This window comes from Nuphar pumila, chromosome 15 (genome assembly GCF_984573655.1).
Source record: "Nuphar pumila chromosome 15, dmNupPumi1.hap1.1, whole genome shotgun sequence".
Classification (NCBI taxonomy): Eukaryota; Viridiplantae; Streptophyta; class Magnoliopsida; order Nymphaeales; family Nymphaeaceae; genus Nuphar; species Nuphar pumila.
In genome coordinates, this window is record NC_143263.1 from 45,660,640 (window position 1) to 45,671,492 (window position 10,853).

Below are 10,853 nucleotides of genomic sequence, written 5' to 3' on the forward strand. Positions count from 1 at the left end.
TCTTCAGTACTTGGTATAGATTTGGTCATGCACATCATATTGGAGATGTGGTGGTCTATTGCTCTACTGCCTTGTGCTTGTCTAAATCTATCATACATTTGTCTTTTGTCATTCTTCAAAACATGCACTTATATCCTTTGATTGATTTGTGAATTTTCTCAATAGATATAAGCCTTGCCTTTTGATTCAACATATACCTATTATAATGCACGCACCCTAAACTTTAAGTGTTGAACACAGCAAATTTGGCAAAAAGGTACACCGGGCATTGATAAATGACATGTATTAAGGTTCAAGGTTTGGGTATCCATATAACACAATTAAGGGTAAACATTAGTAGTATTGCATAAGATTAAGATAATCTCCCATTTTCAATTTATCTCTTTCTTTTAAAAAAAAAAAATAGGACTAGAATTCTGTCAACAAAAATTTAATTTCTGATCACTCAAACACTTAAAAGCCGCACAGCCACACAACTGGAAACCAAAATAAGGTTGACATTGCCAGTTAACTAAATGTTGGCCTACTTTGGACGCTCCTGAACTACATACACAGAAAAAGATTGCTGAGTTTTACAACCAATAAACAGTTCAAATGAGGTCATTCTGAAGAGGAGCAAGACAAACCCAAGGTCAAGAGTATTGGTCAGAGTAGTCTATGATTGATTACAACCAATAAACAGTTCAAATGAGGACTATTAAGTTTGTTAAGAACTTAAGAGTAGTTTATAACAAAGTTAAGAGTTGTTGATAACAAACTTAATAGCCCTTTACTCCATCGCAGTTAGGGTATTGGATGATGATAAAAGATAAGATATGGATTTTCTTTGGTAGATTGGTTCTTGGTGGTATTGGGTGATGATAAAAGATAAGAACATGGATCTTCTTTGGTGGATCAATTCCTTCAAGTCAACACTATGATAGTGAAAAAATCAGCCAACATATTCCTTGAAGCATGTGCATGATCGTCTACGAATACATAGATAATCCATCCAAGTTTAAGATCCTGCTTGATCCAGGCAGTGACATTCTGGACAGGTGCTTTATTGTTAATCACATGCCACTGCAATAATTTCAAATACAAAACAAATGTAAAGAAATGCAAAAAATGGAGTTGAAGAACATACATCACACTATAATTATAGAAACATGCAGATGAGAAACTAAGCTTTACCTTCCCAGAAGCATTCCGAGCAGGTGATACATGTAGAAGATTCCAAAATGAGCTGCCATCTTTTCTGAATTGCAACAAGCGTATCATACAAGGTTATTGGTATATCGCCCAAAAGTATCCATAAACTACCAGTTCATTTTAATTAGTCCTGGCTAAGTGCTAATATAAAGTTTTCACATGCATCTGTAATTCAAAATATGCACTTGAAAAGCTTTCCCACTCTGGATATTTTCCCTAACCTGCAACATGTAATGAATACAATTGACGTTTATAAAGGTACTACTTGCAATGAAATGAAAGCCATGATGTCACAACCAATCTTTCCATCTGATAAATATTGAAATTTTCAAACAAGGCTCAGAAGTAAGGTTTAAATGTTTAAATACTCACCTGACACAGTTTCTGGATCTGTGCCAGGTCCTTGTAAAAATCTACAGTTACGTCCCAACACTTCATGCCTAGAGTAACCTAAAAACAGGAAATGAATAGGAAAATTATAGAAATTTCCCTCCATAAATGTGTGCGACACTGCACTGAATCCAAATTTCCCATTGGATTTATAGAAGGATTTATACTGAAATAACTAACTCTAATATTATACCTTATGGTGCTTTCAGTATATATTAAATAAACAATCTGAAGTTGTTCAATATCACAGATGCTAGAGTTTGACGTGACAATAGTGAACTGAAGCATTTTAAAATGTGGACTATAACACATAAAAGGAAACATTATTGCATTTATCCTCTTTAATGTATTAAAGCAAGAGGTGTGATTTAAGAAATTGGAGAAAAGCCTACAAAACATTGGTTGTCGAGCTTATAACATCCCTATTGCAACGCAAGCTCCAACGAGGGCCTGGAGTTGTCACCAGGTGTGGAGCTTGCTTGACTTCTTATAGAATGCACAATGAAATCACATTAATAGCACAAGAATTTAATATGAATCCACAAATAACCTTATGATCCCTATTCTATCAGAGACCATCCAGTATCTAGGATCGTGGTCTAATCTGTTGGATGCACTAGTATCAAATAATGTATGCAGGCTCTGTTTCTTGAGCAGTTGTTCTACCTGATATTTGCTACACAAATGTGACCATAACCAAGTAAGTCTTGACCTAATTTCAACTAAAGTATACAGTAAAATCTGAAGGTTGCTAGATCACAGTGTTCTAGCCCTGAAGTGATAAACGCTTTATGGATCCATAAATCCAAAGTTATATCAGTCTCCAGGATCATGGTTTAATATAAGCAGACCTGCATCAATCCAAGTACACAGCCCCTAGTTCCTCTACTGGTAAAATCTTGTGAGATATTTGGCAAAAGAAGGCTAGAAAAAAGGACCTGCTTTTCTTTTTGCTTGGGAACAGGGCTGGTGTTCAAATTCAAAACCAAATCATGAACTGAACAAAAAGCATAAAGTTGTAAAACATTTAAACAGGAGGTTGAATATATGGAGCTTCTTAAAGTAAACAATAAAGTGAACATCAAAAACATGATAAGAGCAGAGTTCTGCCTAACAGATTGCAAGGCCATACAGGAAAAATGTAAATAATTGAAAGAACCATAAAGAACTACTGGTGCTGCTACTAGGTTGTTGCAGCAAGCACCACCATAGCTAAGTTTACATCAAAACAGTGCCAACCTGTCAAATTTAGAAACGCATCACTTGCATAGACAATGGGCATATCAAGTAAATGTGGATCAGTTCTGCAACACAAAATAAAATCTGTAAGAAAGTGCAACATGATCACAAGAACCCTAGCACCACGTCTATGATTAAATGATTAAATAGGAATTTGCAACAACTCACAATACAAAGCTAGCTTTGATTCTACCAAGAGATATGTTCAAGGATGAACTGATTTGAGTTAGTCCAGGATGGATTGAAGAAGATCTTTTTCCACAGACAGATTTTCCTATGAGCTTGCTGTAGTGAGCCAATGTAGACAGTATGTTCTTAATTGCAGTCGTAGCCTTCTCTTTCTCAAGATCTATGTCTTCACAAGAGTCTACATGCTGCAATTATGTACCAAATTATAAGCTTATATGCCCCATAACCAGATAGAGACAATAATCACAAAAACATGGTATTCATAAAACCTTGTGAGATGAAAGAAAGGCAATTCCTTGTAACTTAAATCCAAAAAAATAAGCTCAACCACTAACCTCTGCTGTTAAGCTCTATCGAAGAATCAAGTAACAACGAGTGACTCGACCCTCTAGCTGGATCTTTGAAAACCTCTCTTCGACAAGAACCAAAACACATCTCTAGCTTTGGATAATCTTCCTTGACATCAGACCTTCCTGGGTCCGTAAAATGCCTACTCCGTGTATATAAATATGACTGTCTCGATTCTGGTCTGCTCACTATTTCTACATTTGGGAAACCTGACTGAGACAGTCTCCCTTTTTTCGAGATAGGAACCTAAACTGCAATGAAGTGAATCACCCATCCACCATCTTATGAAAACACGGGGCTCAAGTGGAAAACAATCCAAATGGGTGTCCCATCCTTCCTATAATTCAACAACTTAATCTGAATGTTTCTCTCCTCCCTAATTGATTCTCTAATTTCTAGAACTGATCGTCTATCAGTATCTGGACCCTGAAAAATTCTCCCATTTTTTCCAATAACTTCTTCTCTAGAATAAACTGACATTTTCAAGAAACCTCTGCTCGCGAAAACAATAGGGTGACCAGACAGGCATGGATCAGTGATGAGAAAATTCTCAGGCATTTCATCCAGAATCTCTGTTATCCAAGTCGAATAGCGGCTACTAAGTGACTGATCAATCAGTTGGTTATTACCCAGTTCAGTTCCCATCTTTCTACCACTGATCAAGATTCTCAATCCCATAACAGGCATTCAAATCAAATAAGAAAACTAACTACAAAGCTCACAAACTGTCTGCCATATATTATTCTTGGTAACTCAAGAAAAATCCCAACAATTAAACCAGAAAAAGAACAGAAGACCAGAAGACCAGGGACTACTCGACTATTAATTAGCTTATTCATCAATTGATTGCCACCCACCCTGTTCAGTTCCCTTCTTTCTTCCTCTAATCAAATCTTCAACCTGATAACATTCATCAAGAACAACTGTACAGCCAACAGCAACGATTCTTGTGTATCTGAAATTTCAACATCAACAGAATGAAACAAACATGAATAACTCAACTAACTGAGCTACAAGCCCATCAAAACACTTGATCACGGTATCTAAACTATAGCAAAAAAAAAAAGACCACAGAAATGAATGTATCATTCGCGAAAGACAAACACAATAACTAACGAACCTCAATAACCACAAAAAAAAAACAACGCCCACCATCATAAAACCCAAAATAACTTCGGGGAAACAATCACCCACCAATCATTTCTTTATAAAGAGGATCCGACCACGTTCCTGATTTTAGTCTTACGTTGACGATATACGTGCAACCAAATTAATACAATGATATTCTTTGAAAAGGAATCCCCGTGAGAGCAGGAAGAAGAAGAAAACCCAAGGTTTTTAGAGAGAGAGATTCCTAAGTGGGTGCGGTGATTAGTGGATTGACGATTACGATTATGATCATAAAGAGGGGTGGGGGTTGTGGGACTAAGTGGGTGAAGGAAGAAGAGAGAGAGAGTGGCGAACCGGTTGGCGGTGGCAAAGGCAGAGGAAGCGGATCGAGAGTGCCTGGATGGATTCAAAACTTGAGAGTTGTCGGCGTACATGATTAATATTTCCTTGCACACGAAGAGCCTTGTAGCGTGCCACCATATGAGACTTGGCACGATTAGAATTTAGCCCGTGACACGTACACAGAGAGAGATTAATATTCAGAGGCAGACGTATACACGCAGAGATATGTGTGATGTTCAACCCAACTGGACCCAGCACCTTGAACACTAGAAGCTGACTATAATCCAGGGACGGGAGAGAGAATTTCGGATGCTTATCATCCACGTCTTCTAGTGGTGTCATCCCCCCCCTCTCTCTAGTCCCTTGATTATAGTCAGAGTCTAGTGTTCATGGTGCTGGGTCCAGTTGGGTTGAACCATGTTCATCACATCTGTGTGTGTTTTATCTGGTTGGTTTCTGCTTTCCAGCAGTCTGCAGTTGAGTGCTGGGTCGAATCCCTGGATCCGGAAGTCAGCCCGTGGGCTGGGCCACCTGGTACCCATCTGGTAGAATGGTTAGTCCAATGGGTAAAAAGAGAACAATACAAAGTTGCAATCATGGCCATCCTTATAGCGGATCTTGAATTTCCTCATTGGTCCGTGTTTCCCAGGAACGATACCAAAGTATTCAGACTTGCTGGTTGTTTTGGGCGTTTTTGTTCCTGGGAGAGGTTTCTTCATGTAAATATATAAAAAAAAAGCTTTGGTTCACATCTGATTTTTTCTTTGCTTTTTTTTATTATCCAGCTGAGGTTTGGCCTATAGTCACAAATGTCGTGTTCGGGAAAATCTTACATTGAATTAAAATTTCATCAATAATGTAATAATAGTGTGACAATATCACAATAAAAATATGATATTTTCAAAATAAGTGATATTTTGAAGTTTAACATCTTGTGATAAATTGAAAGGTTAAAAATAAAAAGACCGAAATTTTGTGGGCCAGACGTGTACCAATGCATTAAATTTACCGGGGCACTACAAGCAACTAAAAATAGGGCTAGTAAATGAACTGAAATGCTCATGACTTGGCTCAGTTTGGCTTATCATGATGGCTTGTATAGCTTGTGAGCTAAGCCACAAACATCTCATTCAGCTTAAAGGAGTCGAGCCCAAACACAAAGAGTGTTCGACTCGCTCAGCTCGAGTGAACTCGTATAGATAAAAATATATTTTATGTATGATGTATACTTTAAGTGTAATACATAAAGAGAAAGATGTAAAAAATATATATAAAGAGAAGTATGAATAAAAATATACATGCAAAATATTGAGCTTAATATATAAAACATATGTATTTTAAGTGTAACATAGTGAAAATTTATCCATGTATAAATGACGCTTTTTTTTTACATGATCCATCTTGTGTTCGTTTTGTCTCATTCAAGAACAAGCTGAGCTTGCGCTCGACTTGGTTAAACACAAGCACTAACTGACTCACGAGCTCGGTCCACTAGTAAATGAGCCTATCCTCAACGTGCCCTTATTCAGCTTGTTTACCAGCCCTAGCTGCAAATCTTGAATACTTGACATCCAATCAAACAACCAGAAGTCCTGTTTTCCCACAAGCACTTTGGACAATAAATCGTCCATCCAGTTAATTGGACTGCAATAGCATTTTAGGCACTCGAACAAGAGGACATCAAGGATGAAAGAGCACTTGATATGAAGGGATGTCCTAACTGATCCTCTATGTGGCATGGCGAATCTAGTGGCTGCATTTTGAGTGGGGCTTGCCTACCGCTGCTGCTGTAGGGTCCATGGAATGCAGTCATATGATTGGTTGATGTTACATAAGCTATCAGTTACGAGATCCTTGGATCCCCTCTAATGGAAGAGTGGTGGATCCCAAACTCTTCTCCTCGCTCTCCTTTCTAGCTGGCTGTTAACAACTTGGAAGCAGATTCAATGCTCTGCAAAGTGCTCGGCCAAGTGAGTGAGTGGGTGGATGCCACGCATCCCCACTGACTGCTCCACCCCTCTTGCGACGTGGTTCAATGTTCGGAGGTGAACATTTTATAAGTGTTTGTCCTTTTTTAATAGGAGGAAGGGAGCTGACCCCTTTTAATAGGGGAAAAACATGGATCCAGGGAGCGGCTATGTGCCATGGCTAAGTGCCATAGCCAATCAAGTGACAGCTTTTTACGTGGGGTCTGCACTCTGAAACTGTGGGCCCCATGCAATGCTGGCATGTGATTGACTTAGCCATGTCACTTAACCGCTACTTTGATCTCAACTCTTCAAGAAGGGGCAGCCACTAAATGGCTCCCTTGGGTTGGGCAGAACACTCCGACACTGGATCTACTTTCTCCTCTTTTTCTTTTAGATAGGCGAGCTGGGTTAGGCAGATCCCCACCAGTTATACAACATACCATTGGGTTTTGAACTTACTAACGTCCCAACACAAGGAGACATGCAATGACAGCTCCTACCAAACAAGTGGAGCCCCAGATGGTCATGGTGGATGCATGAAATCCACTGATAAAATAAGACCGAGTACCTTGTAATGTACTCTGTCAATTCACAAGATCTCTCAGGCAGATCCCCCCAGTTGCAGACCATTGTGTTTTGAACTTGCAACGTCCCAACACATGGTGACGTGCACTAACAGCTCCTACCAAATAAGCAGAGCCTCTATTGGAATAAAGAATAATAATACTTTACTAAACCCAATCTGCCAATGCTCTAGCTCCAATGGAAAATTTTGATGGAACCATGGCCTGATGAAGTCCGTCTATCCATATTCTGCAAATGATTGATTGTAGGATGGTTCACGAGTCATTGCATTCGGGTTTATATTGGGTTCAGTGAAGATCAGATCGGCTTCATAGTGGATTGGATAGGGTTTGGTTTAGATGTAGAGTTGGGTTGGGTTTATTGCACTTCCACACCTAAATCTGGTTGGCACATAAGTCGATTTGAGTCTACACACAATTTGGATACTAACTAGTACGTTGCTAACTGTGTTGGGCTTTGGACCAGGTTAAGATTCAGGAGGAGGGGCTGGCCTCTATTTGGGGGGAGCAGGTTATATGTTCCCCCCCCCCCCCCGAACAGGGCAGTTAGCTACATCTCATGATCGGGGTTCCCAAAGAGCACCACGTATGTAAGCATGTGTGTCTCGTATCCCCATGTTTGTCAGCATTAATTAGCGTTGGAGTTTGATGCGATTGCAAAGACTTAAGTACCCTCTCCTCCATTGGTGCAAAAAAAAATGACGGTTCTTGAAAAGGAGTGGTTGTAAAGACTTAAGTGCCCCGAAGATGATTATTTAAGACCCAGTCTCTGCACTGGAGGATTATCCGAAAAAGAAATCTCCCCTGTAGGAGGCCATGAACATCAACCCTCTTACTCTCTCTCTCTCCCTTCTATTTCTGCTTCTATGCACATCCATTAGAAGATCATACATTGCTCCATCAAGCACCGACTGACCTGCACATTGACTGTTGTGGAGCCTGATTCAAAGTTTTTACCCTTACAGGAGGAGGGTTTGGGGGCTCATCCCAGCGTGGGTAGCATCATTCAACTCTCTCACTCTCTCTCTCTCCCTTCTATTTCTGCTTTTGTGCACATCCATTAGAAGATCATACATTGCTCCATCAAGCACCGACTGACTTGCACATTTACTGTTGTGAAGCCTGATTCAGAGTTTTTACCCTTACAGAAGGAGGGTTTGGTGGCTCCTCTCAGCGTGGGTAGCATCATTCAACTTGAAGAGTTGTGGAGTCTGATTTAGAGTTTTTACCCTTACAGAAAGGGGGGTCTGAGAGCTCCTCCCAGTGTGAGTAGCATCATTCAACTTGAAGAGTTATGGAGTCTGATTCAGAGCTTTTACCCTTACAGAAGGGGGGTCTGAGGGCTCCTCCCAGCGTGTTCATGGCCTTTTGCCCTTACAGGAGGGGGGTCCGGGGGCTCATCAACCCTCTCTCGCTCTCTCTCCCTTCTATTTCTGCTTCTGTGCACATCCATCAGAAGATCCTACATTGCTCCATCAAGCACCGACTAACCTACACATTGACTGTTGTGGGTCCTTACTAATGAGTTGCCTCTAAATTTATTCGACTCTGGGTCCTTACTGCACTTGAAGTTGAGTCGTTGTATTTTTTGTTATTCGGTGGGTGGTGAGGCCCTCCTCTATTCTCTCAAGACTCTTAGCTTGGGCAATCTTTCTTTTGATGATTATCCACAATCATCAAAAGAAAGATTGTCCAAGCTAAGAGTCTTGAGAGAGTAGAGGAGGGCCTCACCACCCACCGAATAACAAAAAATACAACGAATCAACTTCAAGTGCAGTAGGGACCTAGAGTCGAATAAATTTAGAGGCAGCTCATCAGTAAGGACCCACAAGAGTCAATGTGCAGGTCAGTCGGTGCTTGATGGAGCAATGTAGGATCTTCTGATGGATGTACACAGAAGCAGAAATAATGAACAAAACAATAAATTACATATGATCAACTCACACGAGGAGTTGGCAAAACCCGAGCAGGACAAGTAGCAAGCGCATTAGAAACACTGATACTGAACTCCTTCGCATATTTGTCATTATTATAATCATTTGAAGAAACAACCTGCAAATGTAAAGAGTTAGCAACAAGAAGGACTACGGATCTTACTGGTGGAATCTCAGTAATCCAATCGAGATGAGCATGAGGGCCAGATTCTGCTTACTGAGAAGCACTTAAGCAGCAAGCAACAAACACAAACAATCAAAGCAAGAAAGAGATGCTTCAAACATTGCAATCAAAACAGATTCAACTAAAGCTGGCATTATGATAAATAACCTTTAAAATGTTGTTTTGCCTATCAGTGGGACATTGACATGTTGCTCTGAGCATAGCTGTTTGGAAGGGTGAAGCCCAACTGTTGCAGCCAACCGTTGGAGAGGTGGAAGAAGAAGAGGAGGTTGCGGCGTTTGAGACGTCGATGGAAATGCCACCCCTCGAAGCCGAAATCAAGTCCGGCAGGGCAGATTGATCCGGAAATTGCAGGTTAGAAGGTGCAATGAGGCCGCTGCCCGGGCTGTCCGACTGGTTTCGGCGACTGGAACCCAAGTTCGGAGGAGGTTGGAACAAGGTTGGGATCTACGGGGCTTTGAAGGCATCCTTAGGGAACATAAAGTGCCAGGTCAACGTGATAAGGGCTCTGTTTGAAGCATGGTGCTGGGAGACCAACACCTTTGTGTTTCCGTGGGGAGAGATGACGATCACCTTGGAAGATTTGGCGATGATGGGACTCCCATTGCTTGGAGAGCTCGCTCGAGAGGACCCCAACAATTTCAAAAGCAACAGTGCAGAATCCGGCAAGGCTTGGGCAATCTTTCTTTTGATGATTGTGGTTGTAATGTATCGTTGAAGTTAAAATGGGGAATGAACTGACAATAAAAATCATTGAAAATTTACAGAAATAAACTAGACTCAATAACGAAGACACCACTTTTTACGGATTTGGAATATAACCTCCGGTTAGGGAGATATGGCCCTGACAAGTTGGTCCTAATTCGGGTAGGGATTTACAGCGATTTGCTTACTGAATAACACTACAAATCGCTATAGCGATTTGCGGAAGACACTACAAATCGCTATAGCGATTTACGGAATTATTTACAGCGCCTGTGCTGAGATCTCATGTTCGGGGGTTCCAAACCGCGCCACGTATAAGATGCAGACCGACATGTATCCCCATGTGGGTCGCCATCATATTGCATCGTAATTTGGTGCCGCAGCAAAGACTTAAGTAACCTTTACCGCCATTCGCTTCCTCTTCCTCGGACGGACATAAATGCCCTCCTTCTAGAAAACTGAATCGTCGGTTCGTGAAAATGACAAAACTGCCCTCCATCGATATCGCGGGAAAACGCTCCGCAGGTGGTTGTAATGTATCGTTGAAGTTAAAATGGGGAATGAAATGACAATAGATATCGCTGAAAATTTACAGAAATAAATGCCCTCTTCTAGAAAACTGAATCATCGGTTCCTCTTCCTCGGACGGACATAAATGCCCTCCTTC

General features: G+C 40.8%; 1 pseudogene across 1 annotated transcript; it reads right to left on the minus strand.

The window, feature by feature from the left end:
• Positions 1 to 4,361, minus strand: LOC149815306 (protein TWIN LOV 1-like; annotated as a pseudogene). Its single transcript, XR_016428127.1, has 7 exons — positions 3,345 to 4,361; positions 2,989 to 3,187; positions 2,821 to 2,885; positions 1,571 to 1,641; positions 1,351 to 1,412; positions 1,174 to 1,237; positions 1 to 1,062 (listed from the first exon to the last, which is right to left on the minus strand). The product of XR_016428127.1 is annotated as a protein TWIN LOV 1-like (transcript).
• Positions 4,362 to 10,853: the final 6,492 nt, after the last annotated feature.